The 24,061-nt window shown below is 38.9% G+C and overlaps 1 pseudogene; it reads left to right on the forward strand.

The window, feature by feature from the left end:
• The window catches only part of LOC112962492, a 66,952-nt pseudogene extending 58,009 nt beyond the window's left edge, over positions 1-8,943 (forward strand).
• The last annotated feature ends 15,118 nt before the right edge of the window (positions 8,944-24,061 follow it).

Genomic DNA, 24,061 nt, shown 5'->3' on the forward strand with positions numbered 1-24,061 from the left:
AGCACCAGAGCAGAGCTACGTGTGTAGCTCAGTGGCTTTGGAGGAGTGTGGGGAGAACTCGGCTGGATGGCCTGCACATAAGAGAGGCACGGAGCGGGAATGTGTCAGTGCCATCGTGTGCCTTTACTTCCTGCACTGTGGAAAGAAGTTCCCCCAGAACAGGTTTTGACTTTACAGATTTGAACAGCTTGGAAGAGGAGGTGGCAGAGACCCCTACACCCACCCATTGGCCCCTTAAACCTTATTAGCACCTTGCTCAAAGATGAATAGCACTGTGACACATGGTGCCTCAAGTCCCGTGAGAGTCTCAAATGCCCATTGCTCTCTTACAGTAATATGTGATTTTGTGTTTTCTGTTATTGTTGTGTTTGCAGCAGTTGTAGGTTTTCTTGTTTTTTCTTCCATGCATTCAAAGCATCTTCCTTTGCTGTGTTTTAGCTGCTTAATGGCTTCACATTGAAGGGTTAGTTGCAGATTTGGGCTTTGTGTATTTGTTACTTTTTCTCTTGGTGCTGCAGGCCATAATGACACAAGCCTCTGTGAGCTGTTTAAAATTTTCCTTTAGACGTGAGCTTGTTTAACAAACTGTTCCAAAAGTTGAAGGGTGTCAGTTTGTAAAAACAGGAAAAAACAAAGCAGATACTTTTCTCATTATGTTTGAACTTGAAATTTCCAGAGGATATGTGCTAAGGCCACTTAGGGTAATGGAAAGAATTATTTCCTTCCGATTTTCTCTGTAAATGAAAAGAACCAGGGGTAGTTTCTGATAAGGGATATTTTTAAGAGAATCTTCCACTATTCCTTTAGAAAGTCTTATTAATCCCCAATTTAGTATGTCTCTCATTGTGAGGGAGACATTAGTAAAGAAATTTTCCTCATAATTAGGGAATTCTTTAAAGAGTATGCACCTTCTGCATCATTCTAATGTTTCATTACTATGTCTGGCCTCTGTTAGAGGAGAATACAATGCTTTTTTTTTTTTTTTTTTTTTTTTTAAACCTTAATGAAGGTCAGTGGTGCCTTCTGGCAGGTGGGACCTTCATCATCATTTGCAGATGAAATYTTATCTGCTTAATTTTTAAAAGCCTTTAAAAGTCAAGATCTTAGAACTTCTTTTGGTTATTCGTATATCTGCCATACCCTGTTCACTGTAACCATTTCATCATCAGGTTGAAATTCCTTTATCTGTCCCTGCCATTATGCAGTGTAACACTTTRCTTACAACCATAACAGGAATCTTCCTTGGTTTATGATGGTTCATTAAGTGCATACAATTAAGCATCTGTTCAAACTAAAATGTTAAACTTTATGGCATTTGGGTTGACAGTCAAGTGTGTTCAGTAGAAATGCCACATTTGAGTACTTGACTTTTTAATATTTTATTATGTTGTCTCAAGTCTAGCTTTTTACCCCTTTTTTTCCCTGACCCTTTCAGCTTCTGCCCTGAGAGAAACACCACAGCTTGTTCTTGCTTTTCCAAAACCGCTTACAACTCTGCCTTGGCCTACCTATGTGACCTATCAATTCTTGTTTGCCTCCCTTGTAAATGATATGAGCCTTGAGAGCTTTTCCTTTACACTTTGCTTCAAACATTACTTCTGTCTCCCCATTTACTGAGCTCCATTTAAAACTCTTAAGTGTTCACTTTTATTTTTTCACCCACAAGAGCAGTAATTAGTTCTTAGAAAGCTCATAGACCTGCAAACTGTACCCTTGCTAAGTGAAGTTGTCTTGTGATCCTATTACTGTGATTCTTCCTTTTCTCAGCGTGCATCCCTCTCCCTCCCTATCACTCGTCATGGTCTTGTCAGGCATTCAAATATAAGCTCTTCGGGGAAGGGCTTTATGTTTTAATATGTTTCTTTATAGCTGCTGGTGCACTGTAAGAATAAATGAATGTTCAAGGTCAGTCTACTCAAGTTTATTTGATGTGCCAAAACTCTTCTCCTGTGCTTTGGATCCAGCAGAATGAGCAAATTCAAAGATTTATGTCCACTAGCCTTTACTGCCAAACTATGGATGTAATTTAGAGCTACTGCAACATTGGTCTAACCTTTTCCTGGTGCTCATCTTACCAAAGGGCTGTTACAGCAGAAGATGAACCTATTTTCAGATATATTTGAGTCATGAGCCTTACACTGAAGGATATGGATGGGACTAAGAATGGCAATCGGCCCTTATCCACCAGGACTCCGCTGCCTTTAGAGAGAAATAATGTCTTGGCTCAGGCCATGCAAACATGAAACATAAATTTGTGACAGATTGCATGGGACCCGAGGATATTGATAGGGACTGTTCATAGGATTGAGGAAGTAATGGTAGTGGCTAGAATGCAAAAGAATATGCTTATATGTTACAGAAAACTGGAGAAACTGGATCTGGTAAACATTCAGGCATACTCCAATAGCACAACAAAAAACACATTTCAAAGGTGTCCTTACTGGTCTGTACCGCATAAGTCTGGGACACAGAAGAAGAAAGGAATGGAGACTTCAAATGAGTGTGTATTGCCTTCTGATGTAAAGTGCGCTTCTGCTGCTGGATATGGTGGTTGAAGTCAGGAGTAAATGAACTGGGGTATGAACTGTAGCTGTTCAGTTGAGTGAATTCATCCAGCTTTTAAAGTTGCTCAATAGCAGCTGTTTTGCTGCTAGTTTTGGTTTTGGATATGCTGATATATAAACAACTAAATACTGGTGGCGTTCCACTATCACTGCCTGCTACTGTCCTGACCACAGAATAACTTCTGATTTTTCCCTCCAAATCCATTCTAATAACAATATATTAAGTAACAAAATAGCATCCCTAGTCACTGTTCCTCTCTGGAGGAGGTCACTGTTAAGCTTTAACCCTTCCTGCCTATGCTGAGGAGTTGAAATGTGTGAGAGGAATCAGCCTCTCTAGAAATTATATTGGGAATTTTGGCCATATTTCTCATTTAAAATTATTCTTTTCCTGATCCCAGAACTCTTGGGAGAAACTGAATGTTTGTGAGTCAGTGTTAGCACAGATGCTATCATGCAAAACTAGGTATTGTCCACATAATGGAAGAACCCAGGAAAGTTTGGGAAATGAGGTTGGTACATATAAACATCTAAAAAGCAAGTTCAGTCCAAGTGATCTGAAGCTTATGAACACCTTTCAGCACTGTATGTGGTGATGTTCATTACTTATTCACACAGCTCCCCGGCACTTCATTCCTCCCATTCTCTGCATGTGCAAAAGTAGTTTTGTCCGCTACTTCAGACTGCTAGGAGAGTAGGCAAAGCAGGAGCTAACTCCTTTTGCTTCTTTCCACCTTCTCTTATTTTTTGATTAGCAGTCCTTAGTTCCCTTTTCTTCTGTTTCGTTGCTCGTTTCTTTGCTTTTACCTCCTGCCACCCAGCTGTAGCAGCAGCCTGGGAGTGGGACAGGGTGCTGTTTGTGGCAGCCGGTGCCTGGTGAGCTGGCGGCTCCGTGCGCCTGCCTTCCCGTGGGGCTGCGCAGCCAGGCGGGCAAGCAGGGGCAGAGGCGCTGCCTTCCAGTGGCTGGCCAGGAAAAGCAGCTGATCTCCTTTTTAGCTCGGTAATCAGAAAAGTATCTCCAGCATTGGATGGGAAATGAAGAGCTCTAAAAATGGGGGCACCTCTAGTGGTGTTTTGCAAAAGGCAGAAATTAGGAAGTGTCATCGGAAAGACCCATGAAATCTTAAGTTGCTTTCCTAACATTATGTTTTTCTAACTTTATGGTTTCAGAGATTTTTATCTCAGAAGTGTGTTCGTGTGAAATAAAATTCAAAATGCCGGAGGAACATACAGTATTCACAAAAACAAAATATTGCAGATGTAGGCTAATATTTTTAAGTGCCTAATTATTTGGAATCTTAACTTTTGATTCTCTTTAATGAGTGATGTGGTCTGCAAAATCTGTGTGTTTCTGTGGAGTCCTGCCTTAGGACTGAAGGGTTTTGACTTCAGGCACCCATTTAGAAAAAAGAACTGGCATCAAATACAACATTGTCGGTTCAGGGCTGACTCATGTCACTGTATGTTGCTGATGCTGGATGAAAAGGCTCTTTTCTGCATTCAGATTTTATTTAAAATCTGAYGCATCTTGAAAGCTAATCAATTGTGAAGTCTGAAAAGATGCACTTGTGATCATCTTTGTTGAAAGATATTGATGGGGTGCTACAGTGGTAGGCACCATGTGAATCAAGTGGGTGCTGCCAAACCCTGTAGTTGGAGGCGCTCTGTGCTGGAGATACGGGTTTTATTGCAGATTGGGGATTAGCCTATGCAGGAGCCAGGTCTGATAAGCCCTCCTGGGGTCTTCAAAGCTGGAATCACAGAAATTCTTTTTTCTAATATACTGACTATGGCTCTAAACTATTAATAATGAAATGGATTTACAGGCATGCATGTTAATTTTAGCTGTCTATTCTCACCACTGTGGCTAAGCATCTGATGGACTTTTAGTTATTCTCTCCCATTTTGCGATTCTTATCTTCTCTTTTTGGCTGCCATTATGGCATCTCTTTATCAAACAGGCGTTTGGGGGTTCCTGCTGCTGCTTATCCTAAGCACAGTATGTTTCTGATTGACATGAACCAGAGAGTACCCAGTACTGCTTATTTGGGCTGAGAGAACAGGCTAAAGCCCTTTCTCGCTCACAAAGTCAGTCCTGAGAAATTTGAATAGCTGAAATGGAAGCTCAGTTATTTTCTATGGGAATTATTGCTCATGTATAACTGGGAAGAGGGGGGAAAATAATGTAGCAAGGAAAGCCTTCAGAAAGAGAGAAAGTAGGTGATAAAAATAGGGCATTTCCCTGACTGAATTTCCAGGCTGTACAGCAAGAGGTTTCACTCTTCTCTTTTTTTCTTTTTTAAGGTCAAAAAAGATAAAGAAAAGGTGTGTTTGTGTGTGGGGGGGGTTTGTACATCAAAACAATATTGGATGTTTCATAATAGAAWAATAGATTTCAAATTCTGGTTAAAAGAATTGCATTTTATTTTGCTGTTGTTGATTACACTGGAACTGCATGTAGCATGTTTTAAAGCATTCTGTAATTCTGAACCATGTAATGAGACAGCCTACATCACGGGTCTCATGAACCTGGCAACTAGTTAGAAAGCTGGCGCTATAATTTTTGAACAACACATCCCCTCTTCTTGCTGCTATCAACTTGAGTTAAACTGGGCATACAGTGTAACACTAGTTCGGAGATTAATGTAGTTATATTAAAAAAAAAAAATCCATAACCAGTTGTATTGGTAAATTGAAAATATGGATTTTTTTCATGAGATGAAAAGTGTGCAAATATGCTGTGAAAATGAATGTGCATGCAATAGAAATATCTGTGAGTGTACAACATAAATTGTGTATAATGTAAAATTGTGTAATGTCCAACGATTTCAGCTATAAGGGAGCTCCATCTGGTGGTGATGTAAGGAAGTAACTAAAATTGTTATAACTAYGGAAAATATTCACAAAATACTCTAAATCTCTTTTCAAAAGATGAAAGATTTACCTAATATAGATGATACACATGAATCTATATGCAATACAGATGCACTGTTATCTCCACATTTTTCTAAATCATTCAACTCTACAGTGCAAACTAATAGCCGTATCTTAACAAAGAATGAAAAAAGTTATTTTACTTTTCTGGAAGGTGGGCAAATAGTCTTCTGTCTTTTGTGCGGGTTTTGTTTTAAAAGAAACTTGATTGCGGTGCACTAACTTTTCATGTCTCTGCTAGCTCAGAAAAACAAAACTGAGTAGGTTTTTGTTTGTGGGCTCAATAATCTTCCTGGAAAAACTGAATTGTCGCAAGCTCCTGTGGTTCTGTTGCACAACATGGCAGCAGCGTGCTGGCTAAGGAGAGCAAGAAGAGCAAAGCGGGGTGGGGGAACTGCTGCACTGTGTGGGGAGGGGGTTCAGGTTAGGCATCGCCATCTCTCTTCTCTTCTGGAATCGAGTCTGGCCTTGAAAGCTGATCAATGTAGCAGTGATCATTGAGGAGTTAAGGGTTGCCACACCGGCGCCTGTTTTGGCCTGACTGCAGGGGTAAGCTTTGTGGTCACCGTGTGGCAAACGTTATGTTTTGCACAGGGAGTCCCAACTGCAGTAGAAAGGAGGTGTGGGGTTTTTAGCAGGTCAGATGCAATTTCTGTTCCGGGAGCTACATCACGTGGCTGGAAAGGGGCTGAGCTGACATAGCGATTGCTAGCGTGGCCTGGAAAACAGGAACGTGGTAGGGACTGCTGACGGCAGCATCGCGAGCTCACCCGTGGCCCAGCCGGGCGCCCTGCCCAGCCTGCGTCCGGTCTCAGCTACCTGGAGAGCCGTTGCCTTTTCTTGCCTGAGCGATAGAAACAGCTCCCCTTCTGCGCCCTGGGCGCTCTCCTCGGGGGAAGGTTTCGGTGTGCGGCCTGCCGGCCTGATAAGGTTGGCCCACTCCCGCTTTAGACCAGCGGATGAATAAGGCTCGCAAAGAGCAGAGAATGAAAGCTGCAGGGTTATCGGGTCTAGGAGTTCCTATGCCCTAGCCTTGCACAGAGGCCTCTCTGGAGAGTGTGGTTGGGAATAAGCATCCAAAATGATCAATTTCTGTTCTTATTTTATTCCRTAGGCAGAAGTTTAAATCTCATTCACTTCTCAATATATGCATATTTTATACCACTCTTCTGCAAGGTTAGTCATTCATATCTCTATAAAGCTCCATAGCTTTATACAGCCAATATTCTTCCTAGTTCCACCTAATGTTAAACTGATTTATTAAGTATGCTTAAAATTTTAATTTAGAAATTTGTTAGATTTAGGAATGCTGAAGTATTTGGTGACTAGTTTGCTGTGTTGCAACATTAGTCAGAGGATGGACCACACTGTGGCAGTGTGTTCAGCACAGGGAAGAGGTGCAGGTGCTGTCAGTGTCTGTCAGGTAACAGCAAGAGCTGCTGCTGCCTGCTTTGCTGCCTCTGAACAGAGACTGTCGACATGCTGTTTAACTGTTCTCTCACTTCTGCTCGGTATTAGTTAATGTTACACTCATGTTTTTGCTTGTTACAATATGGCATCATTGTCGCTGGGGATAAATATACCAGTTCTTGCTTTTTGCTTTTGCGTTCACCTCTGGTRTTGTAGGGAGAATTACAGAGGAATAGATGTGGCACAATTTTTTGTAGGAAGGAAAGAATGAGTTTCGTATACTTGTAAATGTTTAAATTCTGTATACATGATTTTTGGAGTTTGAACAGTAGATAGAGCAGCCGAATTCTGCATTATTGTGGCTAGTATTAATCAGTAATGTTCTAGCCATTCTTTGCATAGGTGGGTCTTTCAATTACAGTTCTGTTAGTTCTAGCTAAATCATTTTCTTTTTGCTCTAGTTCTTGTTAATGAACTGCATGGCTTTCAGGTTTACCTGTTAATTATAACACCAGCGAGGCCCTCTTCCAGGACGTGCTGTTCTTTAGCACAACTTGGAAAGGACGCTGTTTGAGGACGTTTTAGAAGACTGTGAAATTGAGCTATGGCTAAGCTAGCCAGGCAAGCACTTTGCATCCCCGTCGACTTGAACAAATATTTGGATCGTTTTATGCCATCTGGTGCTATGAAGTTGCTGTGAACCTTCACTGAGAGGCTACTTCAGGAAGCTCTGTGGCAGAGGTGTTCTGCACAGGGACTTTGAGATCCTCCTTCTCCCCCCACACACGAGAAAAGAGGATCAGTTCAGCACTGTCCTCCTGTGCTGTACAAATTGTGTAAATTTAACCCTTTTCCCACTTTGCTGGAGGGCTGGGGAGGCTGTGATTTGGATTCTAACAAGGCTGAATGAAATTATTTCACACTGCAGTACTTGGCATTTCTCACAGAGACCAATTTCCATGCTGCCATTTACTGTTCTCTTTTGAGCTGTTTTAACTGTGAAGTCTTAAAAAGCGTGCCTCTGCAATTGTAATGAAAGTGGGCATTTGCAATGGAATTGCTATGAACTGTTAATTGATTGCAGCGGCTGCAGCTAGTGTTATATTGAGTTTGTAGTCTAGCTTTTTGTTAAGGCTTTAGGTCCCAAAACTAAAAATAGTGTTGATGCCTCTCTAGGGGTCAAAGTTGTCAGTTTGTGGTTTAGACTTATTTGAGGAGCAAAAGCATCTGCTGGACTAYTAAGGTTATTTCGTTATTGAAATGATACAGGTAGCTGTTGAAGTCTGAGTTGTTCTTTTCTGTAACAGCATTGCATAATTTAATAACATACATATCATTCTTATTTTCTACCTTTGGCTTTTTAAATGGAYGGTGTATTTGTTTTGGTTTATTCTTCCCTTTACAGAATCTATATATGAGACTTACATTTGGAAGTGCTTTGTTTGCACTAGCTATTTTTGACATAAAGACTAAGCAGATTCATGAGTAGTCCCGCTCTGACTTTGGGCAGCCTCTTTGGGTCTCAGTTCTCAAGATCTGCACATTGTTCTACCAAGAAAACACCACAGAATCTGTCATGTGGTGCCATATGAAGCCTATTTTTATATCACTAGGTAAAATAAAAGCTATGAAATGTCTGACAGTTGTAACCCATGGTAAGGACAAAAATTTGAAAGTAGAAGAGGAAAGAGGACAGAGGGAACTAATACTGCATTGCAGTGCCAACCGCTGTGTATTTCCAGTAGCATCAGTAATGTGTGGGTGGGCAGCAACAGGGTCTGAGAGGAGCAACAACCAGCAAGTGAGGGATGATATTTTAGAGGGAAAAGAATGGGACTGGGGGTAAGGGAAGGTGTGATTTGGAAAATTTTATATAAACTATTTAAACCCAAATGTTTTTTCGTCTTCCAGACTGGCTAAATAATCCTTTGTATAGAATAGGATTTTTTTGAGAAAAATGGAAAATACTATAGAAGCCTTAACAGGCCACAAACCTCAAACTGATGGTTTATAGTGAGCAGAGAATATTGAATAAAGCAGCTTCACACACAACTAACATTTCATTTATAGAAATAAGTCTTTCTTTGGCTCAGAGGATTTTAACTATCACCCAAGTGGGTTTATAAAAACTTTGAAATTTTATGCAGCATTGTATGTAAAGGGATGGCTGAGTTTGATCATTTGCCAGTGTGGATCTCCTTAGGAGCCGGAGCACAGTGATATTTGGAGCACATAACCATGAAACATAATTGCTAATCTTGATTGCTTTTAAGAGGCTATGATTCCCGAAGTTGTATTTGTTAGGACTTCTTTCTTGTGTTGCTGTATTTGGATGGATACACACAGTGAATCTTACTTTATGAATGTACCAGCGGAAAAAGAAAGCTTTAAGAGATGATTTTTTGTTGTTTTTTAATGTTAATTGATATAAAGTACAGTTTGGCTTCATGTAAATAAGAAGTAGAAATTGGCTGTGTGCCATTTGTGTGCTGAAGAGTTTGTATTGTGTTGATTTGCATAATGTAGTGTGTTAGCAGAGAGTAAAGTTATTGACCAGATCTTGCCTTAAGTGGACCTGACCTTAACCTAGGTCTTAAATTTTTTCCACCATCTTTCTGAATTGTTCTCTGCTGCCTGCAAGAACATTTTCATCAAAACCATGACTTTCCCCCATTATGTGGGGAAAAGTTAAAATTTTCCACAAAATCAAACTTTTCTTAAGGGCTTTTCAGGAAAGCTCTYAAGCCTTCCTTTTTCAGGAAAAAAAATGTTTTCATAAACAAGTTCCCTATTGTATTCTCATTCTGTAATATTATGGACTTTCAAGCAGTATTATTTATAAATATGTAAATGTATTCTGTAAAGTAATATGTATATTTTACTTAATAGCATTGCACTATATCTAGTTCTTATTTTTTGATCAAGTCTTAAAGCTTTTCACTGCAAATGGGGAAACACTTTGACTGATCTAGGAGAGGTTTACAAGTGATAGTAGCTTCCTTTAATATTAAGGATAAAATAGAAATATTATGGTAAAGGGTTTCAGACCATGATGTATGTTGTTGTTGTTACTGTCACTAGTAATAAAAAAAATTTCATATTGGAAAGTTTGGAAAGAAAGTACATTTACAACCAACATATATACGTATTTATTCGCTTTGAAATAGGATAAAGGCAAATGCTCAAAGTGTCTGAAATCCAGAAATTGTGAGGGTCATTTACTTTTTTGTTTTTGTTTTTAATTTGGCTTTCTTATCCTATCAATCAATTAATTAATTTCCTTGGATGTTTATTGAAGTTATAAAATACAGCGATAATCTACTGCTGATATAAACATTGCATCRTTAGCAGGGCACACCTGAATTAAAAATCATGTCCTTTGTGGGGCTGTGGGGGGGGGGGGTTGTTTGGTTGTTTTTTTGGGGGATTCTTTTGTTTTTACCCTGAGGAAGCTGCTGTTGGTTATTATCCAATGTATTCATAGCATTAACACCCTCAGGATTCAACCAGAATTGGAGAGCTGCATTACTGCGGTAGGGCTAAAGAAGATAAGCAACATCCAAATGGTGGAATTAGTAGTTCTGCTTTAAAARTATAATAAGCAAATGTATGTCTTGCCTTTTAAAGGCATTTTACAATTAGGAAAAAAATTATATATATACTAAAGCTGTTCACAGTGGCCTGTAATAATTTAAGTATCATTCCAAAGTATTAGAATGAAGAATATGTTAGTTTTTTATTAATGCTGGAAATGGATGTTCCATACATCTGCAACTTATGGCTTGAATCTGGTTTCATATTTTTCACAGACTGGTGTAACTGCATCATCTTTAATGGAATTATGCCTGACTGATGGCTAATGAAAAAAAGAGAGGAAAAAAAAATCAGGTCCCATTCTCAAGCCTGAGATCTCTTTGCCTTACTCACAGAATAGGTGGGGAAGAAGGTTTTATATTTTGAAAAAGCCAAGACTTCTACTGAAAGAAACAAGCATCCTGGTGAGTTATATAATGAATAAAATATCTAGGAAAATTGGGAGGGACACTCTTGTCTCTATCTACTGGTGTCAGAAGAGAAAGCAGGGGGACTGTATTTTGGAAGCTATTAATTTATAAGATGTACAAATCTATAAGAATCTTGCATCTTCTGTGAGACTGATAAAAGGCTACACAAGTTCGTGGCATTCAGTCAAATTTATTCACCCTGGACACCAACAATCCATGCACTAGATCACTGCCAAATCTGGTAAAATCTCCAGCAAAATTAAAACTCTGTGGCTATTCCTCTTACTCAATAATCTTGCCTCTAAAACGGAAGCATATTCTGAAAATTGGTCAAGAACACTTAGCACCACCCATTAAGGTCCATACAGCTAAAATATTCTATGTGGTTTTTGGAAAATATTATTTGATCTGAATAGCCGGAATGAGCCTGAGCTGATTAAAAGTTGAAAGGCTAGGGTCTGCCATGAAGGAGATGAACCCAAAATATAAAAACCAGACCACAAGTTGTGATGATTTAAGAATGAGTTCAGTGTAATTGTTGGGAAGACTGGGCTCTGCTTTTTGAGGTGCTGAAAACCTGTAGTTTTTGCTGAGTTCTGAGGAGCCAAGAGTACTTCTTACTTTGGAGGTTTGATGTCAGAGCAGCAATTTGAGTATTGATCTTATAATATATGAGTGTGTTGTTTCTTGAAAATTATTTCATTTATTTGCATTTCAGTAATGTTAAAAAGACATCAAATTCAACGTGTTATATATGGGGAGGCAGAAGGTGGCTGGTGCAACCAAGTGACCCATTGAATATTTACATAGCATCTACAGCTTCAATTTATGAGAAGGATGAATAGAATAAAAAATTGCATTAAAAAAAATGAGTCTAATTCTAAAAAAAAAATTTCAAAACTTACAGTGCAGGATCTGAARTGTATTAGATAACCAGAGCAAAACCGGAATGTACTATCTTAGCAAATGCATGGCATGGCATCATGCAGGTGACTGGGTTAGTTCAGTTACCCTTAGGGGTCCCTCTTATGGTTTGATAATGCTAATACAGCTGTATCTGTGACCAATCTATTCAGAGACAGAAATTATGGTAAAAGCAGATGAGTTGCTCTAATGTCAAGCAGTTGACCTGTAATCTGAACTCATGGAGTTAAATGGAAAACAGTTCTAATTGAACACTGTCTTTTTTTCAAAAACTATTACATTTTGAAAAGCTATTGAAATCTAAGTTCAGTTCTCAAGAATATTGTTTACCATATATGTCTTTTATCACTGTCTCATCCTGATTAAAGAAATGTTTACATAGTCATATAATTAAAGGACTGAGTGGTGATATCTTTAAAAAACAAAACATGCTTTTCATGTTGCTTTCAAGGATAGAAAGAGATGAGAATTGATTTAACATGCTGTTGTCATAACTTCAGATGATTAAAAGTTGATCTAATGACAGTAAATGCTAGTTGAGAGAATTTAAGCTGTATAGTGTCGTGCTGAGGTTCGAGGAGAGAACAATGTTGATGTTGATTTCGGGTTCCTTCATGTGAGCATGAATGTCTGTCTGAGCTCCCAACTCCTCACACAGCTGTAGTAGTGTTAATATTGCACAGAGAGAAGTGTAGAGACCTGCATAAGAGAGAACACAGCAACATTTCTTGCAAATGTTTTGGAATTTTTTTTGTTTGGRTTTTCCAAATATAGCTGTCACTAAGTGGTTTCATATTGCTTCATTAGAGACATTTCTTGACTTGTGTGCTGTAGACACATGCATCCTCCTTTAATAAAGGTAATTTCAAGCTAATGGCAGCCTACGGCATGCTCAGCAGTATCTGAAGAAAAGGTAACCTATTAATATGCCTGGCTTGAACTGTTGGTGTTAGAAAATGTTGGATTATATTTTTAATTTATTTTAATGAATAGTCAGATCACTAACAAACCCCCAACAGTGTGTATGTTTACTAGCTAACTGAAAAAAAATGAATAAAAAGGAAAACATTTTGTCAGTAGTTTGGCATCTTCTAAAAAACACCCCATGATTCATTTCTAATAAATAACCTTTCTTGGGAGGTAACAATCCTGTACGGAGGCTCTTCTTTAGATCTCAGTCCCTAGTTATAATATTATGAAGGGTAATGTTTTTCAGCAATCTGGAAGGCATTCTCGCTGCATCCTATCTGTGCCCCAAGAGCCACAGGGTGGGAGCAAAGGTTGGGCAACCACACAAAGCCAGACTTCTTCTATAGCAGTATCAGAGCAGAAAGCATCGCTGAGTAGGACAGGTTATCACCTTAGCTTTTAGTTGTTCGGAAGAAGTCAGGACAAGTTAAGATAATGGCTGGTTTGGGGGTTGGGTGTTCTTGTTTTTGTTTTGTTTTGTTTGTTTCAGTCCTAAATCTTTAAGGAGCACATCTGCTTATTCCTTTCCCTCCCTTCAGTCTACCTCAGCCAGCCTACTCAGTGTCACAGCTGAGCACAAGSGAAGGCCAGAGAATGTGATTTGGGATTAGAGGAGATCCAGAGGACTCCAGGTAGGAGGAATCAGACAGTGGTCTGCTAAGTGCTAATGTATCTTCCTCCCTGTTCCCACTTACTGTATCCTGAGACTCCAGCAGCCCCTGCAACTTGGATTCTTGATCTGTGATTAAATGAGACTTGATTGTTTCTGAGCCCTCAGAAAGAAGGACAGGATTTTCCCCTTGTCAAATATGTGGATGTATAAAAAAAACACCAGTGTACAAATGATCATGATTGTAGCTTGTCACCTTTCTAAAGGCATTAAAGGCAAACCAAGTTTTTAAGTCTTAACTTGAAAGCTAGAGTGGTAGCGCAAGTGGTAGCGATACGATAGGCTTTTTGGTAACTTGGCAAGGCTAATCCCTAAGGGTGGTTTTAAATTGCAAGGAAAAGGGTCTCATTCTCTCTGATTTATGTTCATGTGCAGCAAGTGAACACTTACTGGATTAGAAAAGTTATGAAATGCAGGACAAGAACTTTGAGCACCCTTGGGAAACTGTCAGTGGCAATGTGAGGGAAATGGTAGCAAAAAAATGCTGAGACTTTGGAAACGCACAGCCAAATGGTCATGTTCTTGGAGTACAAATTTGTTTTGAAATCCTGTTTACATGCTACAATTAGCATTTATGTAAGAAAAGTGAGTTGGAATAGTCTGGAGCCCTGGGTGAGTGTTTGCATGTCTACTGGGGACTCAGTGGCCTCAGGCAGATGGTTCAGGAGTTGGTATCCAAGAATAGCTTGCAAACACTTGGGTCACCTGCTTGGAGTTGTGCTGTGGCAACAGGATCTGTTCCTGTGTGTGCTGAGGGAAGCGAAAATTAAATGGATCCAAGGAATGGGGAACCTACAGCACTACTAGGAGGAATAGGACCCTTGGAGTCCTAATCCTATCCAAATCCTAATCCAAGCAAGTATCTTGCTAAAGTTCATGCAAAGGGATAATTACAGTTAGTTCTTTGCCTCTTGTCAGGGTGTGCCTTTAAGGCAGTATAAAAACCCTGTTGCRGCTAAGTGGATCGGTGGTTTGATTGGAGTGATTGACGGACAAATAAAAATTATGTAATTTGTGCGTATATAGTAGGAATGCAGAGATGTTTTTACAAGTTCATATAAATACATACAATTTGGTGTGGATGAGGCAGGATAAATTCAGACCTGTGAAATCAAAGCTTGGCACATATTGAAGATCTCCTAATTAGCCTTAGTCCATGTCTGTCCTAAATTGCATGCATATTCTGATAATTCTATATGATTGCAACCTGTTTTTAAAAGCTTTGAATTTGTCACCTTCAGTAGGCATGGGTAACCCAGAGCTGCCAGGTGATTGTTGTCTTGGTAATGTTTGATAATACATGCATAGATTATGTCACTTCCCCAGTATTTCAGTAGATAGGCCTGTTTTATCTGGACAGTGCCTCTGTCATAGGTTTTGTCATCACAGATGCATGTGCTCTAGCACAGAATTTACACGTGGCTGCTACATAGGCAGTAGTCTGAGACGATGGGGGCAGCATCAGTCAGCAGTGCTGCGTCCTTGCAGCAATGAAAGCTGGTAGCATACTGCACTGTATTAACAGGAGTGTTTTAGCAGGTCAATAGAAGTGATTAGTATCTTCTGTTTTGCAGCTTTAAGATGACAGCTTGAGTGCTATGCCTGGTTTTAGGCTCTGTAATCCAAAAGAAGACACTGACATACCAGAGTGAGTCCACTGGAGCACCACCAAGATGATTAGGGGGCTGAAGCACATGATGGAGGAGGAAAAGCTGAGAGAGCTGGGTCTGTTCAGCCTTCAAAAAGGGCTAAGGGAGGGGACTTCACTTTTAAAGTTCCTTCAGTTCCTAAAGTGTTTAAAGTTCCTTCACTGATGACTTGACTGTTGTTATAGCATGCTAAAGAATTAATAGATTCCTGCTCCAGTGGTGCTGAATTTACTCCCAAAATTCAAGTTATCAACTATAAAATTAACTACTTAGTGTGCTATGTGTGGTTTGACATCAGTCTTAAAGACTTCTCTAGATTTATAATACCAAGCAGTAGGAATATTTACTAATACTTCTGATGGTTGTAATAATTTCTCATTACCATTTATCATCATTTTGCAGTGCAGTAGCTGAATGGAAGCAGCCCCATATAGCTGTTGCCATTAAAATATCATTTGCCAGCAGCAGCACACAGTGCTAAGTGTAAGTTGTTTCCTACGCTAACTCCAGAAACCAAATACAGTAGCTCGTGTTACATTGTATGCTAACTGTTGGGAGTTGGTGACTTGTTAATGATACCAATTATACCTCATTTTCACTATAAACCATGGAGATGTTCTCCTTGCTATTTTCAGAAACACGGGTCTAACCTGCAGCCAGTAATGCTTCAGGTCTGATTGGGGGTAGGGTCATTGTTTGCTTGAATGTGTCTTCATCACAACCGCTTTCAGAGGTAACCTTCAATCTTTTGACAACTGCTGGAGATGCAGGAACTGTTTCATGAATAGGAAGCTAAGGATATGAGAACTTCTCTCCCATTGCTGATAACTTTTGCAAGGAAGGAAACATTTCTGTAGCTTCTTGGTTGGGTAAGCTACTGTTATCCATGTTAAATTATTTTATAAATCTACCAGTCCTGGAGACACTGGTCATTTGGGGTATAATTTGAGACCTGCCTTTTGGGCCACTGGAATTTCTAGTTAAAACTTATGGTGTAGAGGAGGAGTTTCTGTTGAAGGGTATAAATTTATTGAAGTGATTTGCTCTGTGTGTGTGTGTGCACAAGCACAAAACAACAGAATTCTTAACGTGCTTATCTGTTGGTGGTACTGTTTTGCCTTTTACTTCTATACTGTCCAAATCACTTGAAATTTTTAAGTATTTATTTAGCCTCATAATCCCCTTGTGAGTAATTGAGTATCCCCATTTCACAGTTAAGGTACTAATTGATTTCCTCACATTATGCAGGGAATTTGGCAGAGCAGAGAGTAGAACACACGTCTCCAGAGCCTGAGATTCCCTCCATAATCACTGGGCTATATTCTCTTTCTGTCTCGCTCCCTTTTTTTCTGTTTTGTTTGTCTCCTTTTTTTATCCAGTTTTGACAAACTGTGCATTATAGAGGGTAGACTCTGGCTATAGATGTCAATTTAGAAATGTGTCTTAAAAAATAAAATGCCAATCTGGAAGTGCAGAGGATACTGTTCCAAAGAGAAAGCTGGGTTATAATGAATGTCAAAGCATAATGACATAGTTCTGCATGAATTTCCATCACTTGATGCAACTCTGGATACATTCTATTAGCAAACAACCACAAAATAATAAAACTTTCAAAGAACTGTAATAATGAGTCAGTGTTTTTCATCTTAAAATGCTTGCTTGTTTTCTTGCTATACTTTTCCAGAATAACTAGTTAGGACAGACACATTTTTGGTGATTGGTATTTAAAAAAGTAAAATTGCCATTTGTCATGAGCTATTGCTGAGTTACGTATTATTCTATGTATAATGAATAGCTCTGGAATTTGCAAAGTGTAAGCATTAATGGTGATCACTGATACCTGTTTTAAAAAAGCAACTTAGATTTTCCAAATTATAAAATAATCATGTAAAGGTAGATACCAAAACTAGAGAGTTTTTCTCTGCTTTGGAATATATAAATCAAAACCACTATCATTTAAAAATATTGTAAACAAGAAGTGATAAGAAAACAACTACTGCTACAGAAGCATTTCACACTGAAAGTTCATGTTACCATCCAACCTCTCAAAAAGTAATCTTTAAAAGTTATGCAAGAATAGCTTAGTTATACAAGTGGTCTTATTAATTTTAGTGGGACTGCTTGCCTGAGGGAAGGTTTGCAAACAAGGCTTATGATTCATAAATTTGGAGGAGAAATCACAAAGAAACAAGAAAAGAAAAAAATTAATAACCCTCAAAAACCAACTCCTATATGTAATTTTTTTCAAATGTCCTGTTATGATTAGTGTTAGGAGAAATATTTGGGGCAGATTTTCATAGCAATTGCAAGCATATGCAGAAGAGAAATGAAATAAACTTATTAATTCTCAAGGTGTTTGCAGTGCCTTGCTTATGATTTGGTTAGCATGCCAAGTATATGCCTTACTTGACGTTCTCTCTCTAATTTGGACTATATAATTTTCTAAGGCTGTAATATTTCCTAATATTTTTATTAGAAATATTTATTTTTGTGTTATAAAACATGTATGCTCTTTTCCTAAGAGGCCAAAATGGCTACAGGTCTTTCAAGTTAAATACGATACATAATTAGGTAATTTTAAAAATGCATCTTATTTACCCAGAAGTAATTCCAGTCTCTTGACAACGCACAAATAAGGCAGATCATTTTTTAATGTGTACTTACAAAGCTGCCTAGCCTTTCAATCAATATCTAGTATGTTAGCTTACACAAATATATGCTCTAGTACATTTAAGCTGTAACTTGCAGCATGCATATACTAGCTGGGAAGCCCTCACTGGAGACAATACTACTGTGTATGTTCAATTATAGAGTTAGAAAAGATTTTAAAAACCCTTGAACAACTATGTCTTATAGCTGCTCAAATCTTTTGTGTGGTAACTGTATTATTTAGGGGACAGAGCAGCACAAAAACACCTTCTGAAACTCGTAAGTTCTGTACACGAACTTCATTTTGACTCCATATTTGAAGCGTGAGGTGTCTGTGTTCAACAAGGCAATGGGTCTGTAACAGGTTAACACTTCAGGTTTCTCTGCCTATCCAGTTTTTATACGTGTGTAAGTATCACATTAAGAGGGCTGCTTTTTCAGAGGGGTTGAGCCCCGTGTGTGAAGTGTCTGACCATAATTTAAAATAGCTCTAACTTTTAGAAACAAGTTGGGATTTTAAAACATAAATCTTCACTAAGAGGCCTGGTAGCTTTGGGGCTGAGGTGTTCAAGATGCCTATTCATAGCAAGACTGCAAACACACAGCAAAAATCCGGAGATGTCAAATGAGAAAATCTAGAGGAACCTGAAGCAACAGCTTCTTATGGAGCCAAAACATTTCCTGACACCCCCCCCACCCCCTCCGCTTTCAGTGTAGGGAGGAGCATGGCTGATGGGCAGTTGGGTGGGTGATCTGCTTCATTTGAAACAACGAGGTGGTTAGTTGCAACCTAGGAATTTCTTATCTGGCACTGAGCCRGCATGTGAGGAGGCTTGGTATTTTTTGAATAAAACAGAGAAACACTTATGTATATATTACACACTATATATATAATGTATTTTTTTGTATATATATATTTATTTATTTATAGTTATTACCAACAGTGTGCCCATCAAATCCCTTTGCTTGAAATCCTTCCCTGTAATCAAAGCAAGGATATAGAGGTAAGTATTGGCAACAAAAACAGARCAGTCAGATAAGGTATCTGGGGATTTTGTTCCATTTTGTGTTTTTAAGTGTTATGTTAGGGCTCTATTAAAGATAAAAGGGTCTTCCTTCCAAGTGAAAGGAGGTCGATTTCCTGTTGTCAGCAAAGGAGAGGAGCTGATTTGTTTGGAAGCTGTCCATCAATGCAGGACAACTGTGGTGACTTCTTTGTGGATTACTGGGGTTGAAGCCATTTTTGTTTACTGTTCCTGTTTGAACCCCTTGCACAGTACCTAGGGAGGGTGCTATGACTATTTGCTGTACTTTGCTCATGTTCTCTGGATTACTTTCTTCTTCTGCCACCAGCTGTGTCACAGGCAGCCAAACTGCTTCAGAAACTTCAAGTTATTGTCATGGCCTCTATAGCTCATTCTCATTTTTAATTCTTCTGCCTCTACTGGATGTAGATGCTCCCCTGCTTCTGCAAGATTTTCTCCCTTTCTGCTATGGGGCTTGTGAACTGCCTTAACACAATGTCAGGTGGACTGGAAGATGAGAAAATGGCCAGAGAACCTGAAATTGGGATTCAATTATAGGCTAGCACAAAAAATGAGAACGTTGGTATAGTCTTTTCCCAGGACAAAGGGGGCAGTCCCATGAATAGCTGAGCAGTCATCTTTTTACTGTTTCTGCACTTGAATGTACCCTAGGAGTAGATAAACCAAATGAGGACTCATTCCGCTCAACTGGTACAATGCTCTGAACTTGTGTTCTCTACTGAACCAAGAGGCTATATGGAAGTCAAATCACCAAGTGTGCTAGCTAGTACGTGGTTTGAGCTTCATTCACCCTTTGCAGAATATGCAAAACCAGTCTTTGAAACAGTGCACTAAGGAGAAAAATCCCAGTGTAATGAAGTGCAGCAGTGGAGAAACATAATGCTATTTACTAGCAGAAGTGGTACCAGGTTAATGAGAGCCTTCACTCTAAAATTACTTTTTATTAACAATAAACATGCTTCCAGGAAGACCAGCAAGTCAGTGTGTTGACTGCAGTAGTCCACAAGATGTGTGGCTCTTTGCCCATGCTGGTGTACAACTTTGTGCTGTGCAAATTCTGAGAGGGTCTTTTGCTGATTAGCACCTTCTTGGATGCATCTAGTACCATGTGCATGCATTGCGGGTAAAGCACAGCCAAAACAGCAGAAAGAGAACAATTCCTGTTCCCTGCAGTGAATTCATCCCGTGCAGCTGAGGCTGCAGTTAAGAACTTCTCCCTAGAATCTCYCCTACACTGCTGCTTCCTTAGCTTCAGGCCATAGCTCCTTGTCCTGCGATCTTCTGAGACCAAAGAATTCCCTTCCTTCATTTATATTATTACCTTGAAGGTATTTATAGACTGTGATTGAGGCCCCCTGAGCCTTCTCTCTTTGAGACTATATAAGTTTAGCTCCCGCAGTCTCTCCTCACACATCTTATCCTCTAATTCCTCTACTGCCTTTTTGAATTTCCTCTAGTATTTTAAACACTCTTCCTAAACTCCGAGCACCTGAGCCAGCTGTAGTGATCACTAAGCAGGGCAATGCTATTAATGCCTACTTAATATTCACATTCCCTGTAATTCATCCAAGACCAATACTAGCTTGTGCCCTTGCATGATAGTATTGCGTGCTCCCTTTTTGTCAACTTGCCGTCAAATAGTACCTTTTTCTTCCTGCCTTTGTGTGTATCTTATACCACAGTGCTAATGCTGTTTGGCCCTACTTTCTATTGTTATAATTCATACTTTATGTTTTAAGCATCTTTCTTACCACTCTCAAATTGCCTCTTATAAAATCCTATTTGCTTTTTCTTTCATTTGTTATCAGTCTTCAGCACCTTATGCCACCTTTGCCTGCCTAAATGTGGGACACTGTGTAGGGTCCACGATGTCCACAGACCTTGAAAAAATGAATATATAGCGCCCCACAAATACTTCCACTTTTGAGAATTGACATGTGCCTCTATCACAAATACCTGCGTATGGTGCTAAGAAGTGCAAATGCATCCATGTCACTAAGCATTCACTTGCCCAACCACTGCTTTGCGCACAGTTTGAAAAGTTGGGGAACTGACATCGTTATGAGCTATGTACAAAAGTTTGAAGATAGAGGATGTATTATCACTGAAAATCTTTCTTTAATCTTTCTTATGATAGGAACTGAATATTCAAGGTAAAGACCTGATATTCCTAGATATTGCTATGTCTTAGAACCTGTCTTCCAGTAGGGTATTAAAAAATACAATACTGATATTGAGCACACTCAGCACCATGAAGGATCAGACCCTGTCAGAGAATTGATCATGTAAGAGGAATGGTGGTGAGCACTGGGCTAGGAGATCTTTTATTGATATGAACAGCAGGTTTCCTAAAGGGACCTGCTGCATTTTGTGCTGCACTTACAACCAGGAACATCCAGTGAGTGGGAGAGAACACAGTGTCTGTTGTGACATATTTGTAGATAAGCACCTGCCCTGCTCATGCAACATAACAGGGTTCAGTTGAGGGTGGAGGAAAGGATTCTCCCTGGCTGCTCCAGCCAATTTCCAAAAAGAGTGAGAATGTAAACTGAAGAACATTTATGGTACCAGCTTTGTTACTTCTTCACCAGTCTGTCAGTCAGTTGTACTTTAGATGCTAATCAATTGGTGTAATAGTAGTTTAAATCACTAGATTAAAAAAAATTATTTTCACTAAATGCTTCTTTTTCACCTTACCATTTTTTTGTCAGCATAATATCATTGTCTCCTAGCAAGGTTCTCTTCCACTGATATTATCTCTTAATTTTATTAAAATGAAAAACACAGGAAAAAATAATATTTTACAATTCAGGAAGCATTTCTAAAACTATCATTTAGATTTAAAGGGCTGTGTCAATAAAGCAAAGGGGGAATTCTCTTCAGATTCAAACAGTCTAATTGCTGTAGTAAGGAAAATGGATTACATCTCTAAATCTGGTAAGTAAATCAATTCCCTTAAAAATGACATGACTGTTATGATGTTACCTATCTGAACCTGTTCTTTTTGTTAATAGTTGCAGGAAGCGGACAAAGTTGGGCAAATGGTCACCAAAGTGGCTCCACTGAGTTTCTCTTGAACCTCTCTGAGGCTGGATGTAATAGGTTGGTTTCTGGGTTCACTTCATTAGGTGGCACCTTGTGAAGAAAATGTTTAGTACTTTTAATTGCCAATATACATGATAATCAGATATGGCCTTTTTTGAGAGGCTGACCAGGTTTTAGCAGATCCTACAGGTGCAAACTAAATGTTTAGATAACCATTCCAAGAAAATTAAATGTCAAATAGGAATAAAATAGAATTTAAAATCAAGTCCACCCAAACCAAACAGTGATATTAATTAATTGGTCAAATTGTGGGCCTCTTTGTAGCTCTAACTGCAGGACAACTGGGATGTAATTGATTTTTCTCATTACTAAGTTTCAAATGCTGTTCACTACTCACCCTCTGAATGGCAGCCACCATTTTAATTGCTGTTGAGTGCAAACAGAAAGGAATTTGCATTCATTCTTCTGAAGAAGCAAATGCTACCAGCATGTACTGGAACTGGAAAAATATGTTACTTAAGAACTGGTCATGGCTCCATAATTAGGAATGAATTGAGTTTTGTGCATAAATGTGGGCTGACAAAACACTCTTTTATGTGTGAACAATACCATGTTTTGATTATGCCACAGCACTCCCTTTAAATTAGAGAATTGATTTTATTTACAGGTTAAAAAATAATTAAACACACATCTTTCAGAACATTTAGTTCCCCATGTCAAATGATTTTCTTCCCTCGTAGCCTTAGTCTTAGTAAGATGAACAGAATCATCAATCTGTCCTGTTAAAATAATTTTTATAAGCTTTGYGGAAAACAAAGGAAGTAACTTTGGATAATTCTCAATGAGTGAAATTTTCATACTCTGCGGAGGTTTAATTAAAATATTTTTTCCCCAGAGAATTTTATTCAGAAGTGCTTTCTTCCAAACTGTCTGCCACCTCCTTCTGGCTTGGTGTGAAAAAAGGAGTGAGGACAGAAGAGGTTTTTTTTTAGTGGAGATCCCATTTCTCAAAACAGCCACCAATTCTTTTCCAGCATTAATGGCTACGAATTGGTCATCCCACACAAACAAGCATAAATAATATTGTCTGTGAGTCAAAGCTGTTCCTTTCCATGCTGGTAAAGCCTGCATATTTGCAAGCTAAGGTTAATTCTGAAGTTTTGGCACTTATAACACTAGAGGTTGTTACAGTTATTTTCAGAACCCCTGTAATGATTTTATTCTAAAGTTGCTGATGTGTCTTTAACATTAAATCCCATTTAATATATTCTATTTGGAAATATGTTCTTAATGTTTACTGTAGTCAGGTGATATGTAGCTAAAAAGCCTGTCTAGATGGCAATCATCAGTAAGTGCTGAGGCAGATTTGGGGTGTTTGGAGAAGGAATTTGTTTCATTTGAGGCATGGGGAGGGGACTCAGGTCCTTAGCACCCATTTGTTAGGTAGCAATAAATCATTCTCCATATTCAGAGTCATCAAACCAGAATGGACTGAATAGTCATCATGTGTTTAAGGTGTACCAGATTTTAATACTCTAGATATACTACAGCAGTGCTTAGCAGCTTGCCAGTATCAACCAAGGTAAACATAAGTTTAACAGATGTATACTGTGATCTTTATTAGCATACATTTTAAATTGAATAGCAGAATAAATAGGCATTTAAAAGGTGTCTGCCCTATTGGTGTGCTGCTTTTTACATTGACAGAAGGTGAGCATATACACTGTTTGTTTATTTATTTATTTATTTATTTAAAACACTTTCCTTCTGTATTCACAAGTGACCACAGGAGACAGATGCCTGAGAGAGTCAGTGTTTCCCAAGGGATGCAGATGTACTGCTAAGGACACCAGGAGGTGTCCTGAAGTCTTAGAAACTCAAGAGCCAGGTTAGGTCTGTCTCCCCCAAAGTGAGTGAAGTAGTGAAAGAGGAGAAATTGTAATTCCTATCTTTAAATCTTTCCCAAGAAAGAAGAATCAGTTTGACAATAAGTGAGAGATTTAGGTGTGGAGGCAAGAAAGTGCCCATTCCAGTTTGTAYGCACTGGAAAGCTACTAGCCCTTAACTCAGTAGTGTCTGACAAAGAAGATGCTATAATGATTGTTTAAAGGTAAAGCAAATCTTTACCTTCACGCTTTCTCCTCCTGCAAGTCTCCAAATCCCTAGTAGATTTATGAAATTACGTAGTTAGTAAATG

This window comes from Apteryx rowi, unplaced genomic scaffold, assembly GCF_003343035.1.
Source record: "Apteryx rowi isolate R43461 unplaced genomic scaffold, aptRow1 scaffold_1, whole genome shotgun sequence".
NCBI classification, from domain to species: Eukaryota; Metazoa; Chordata; class Aves; order Apterygiformes; family Apterygidae; genus Apteryx; species Apteryx rowi.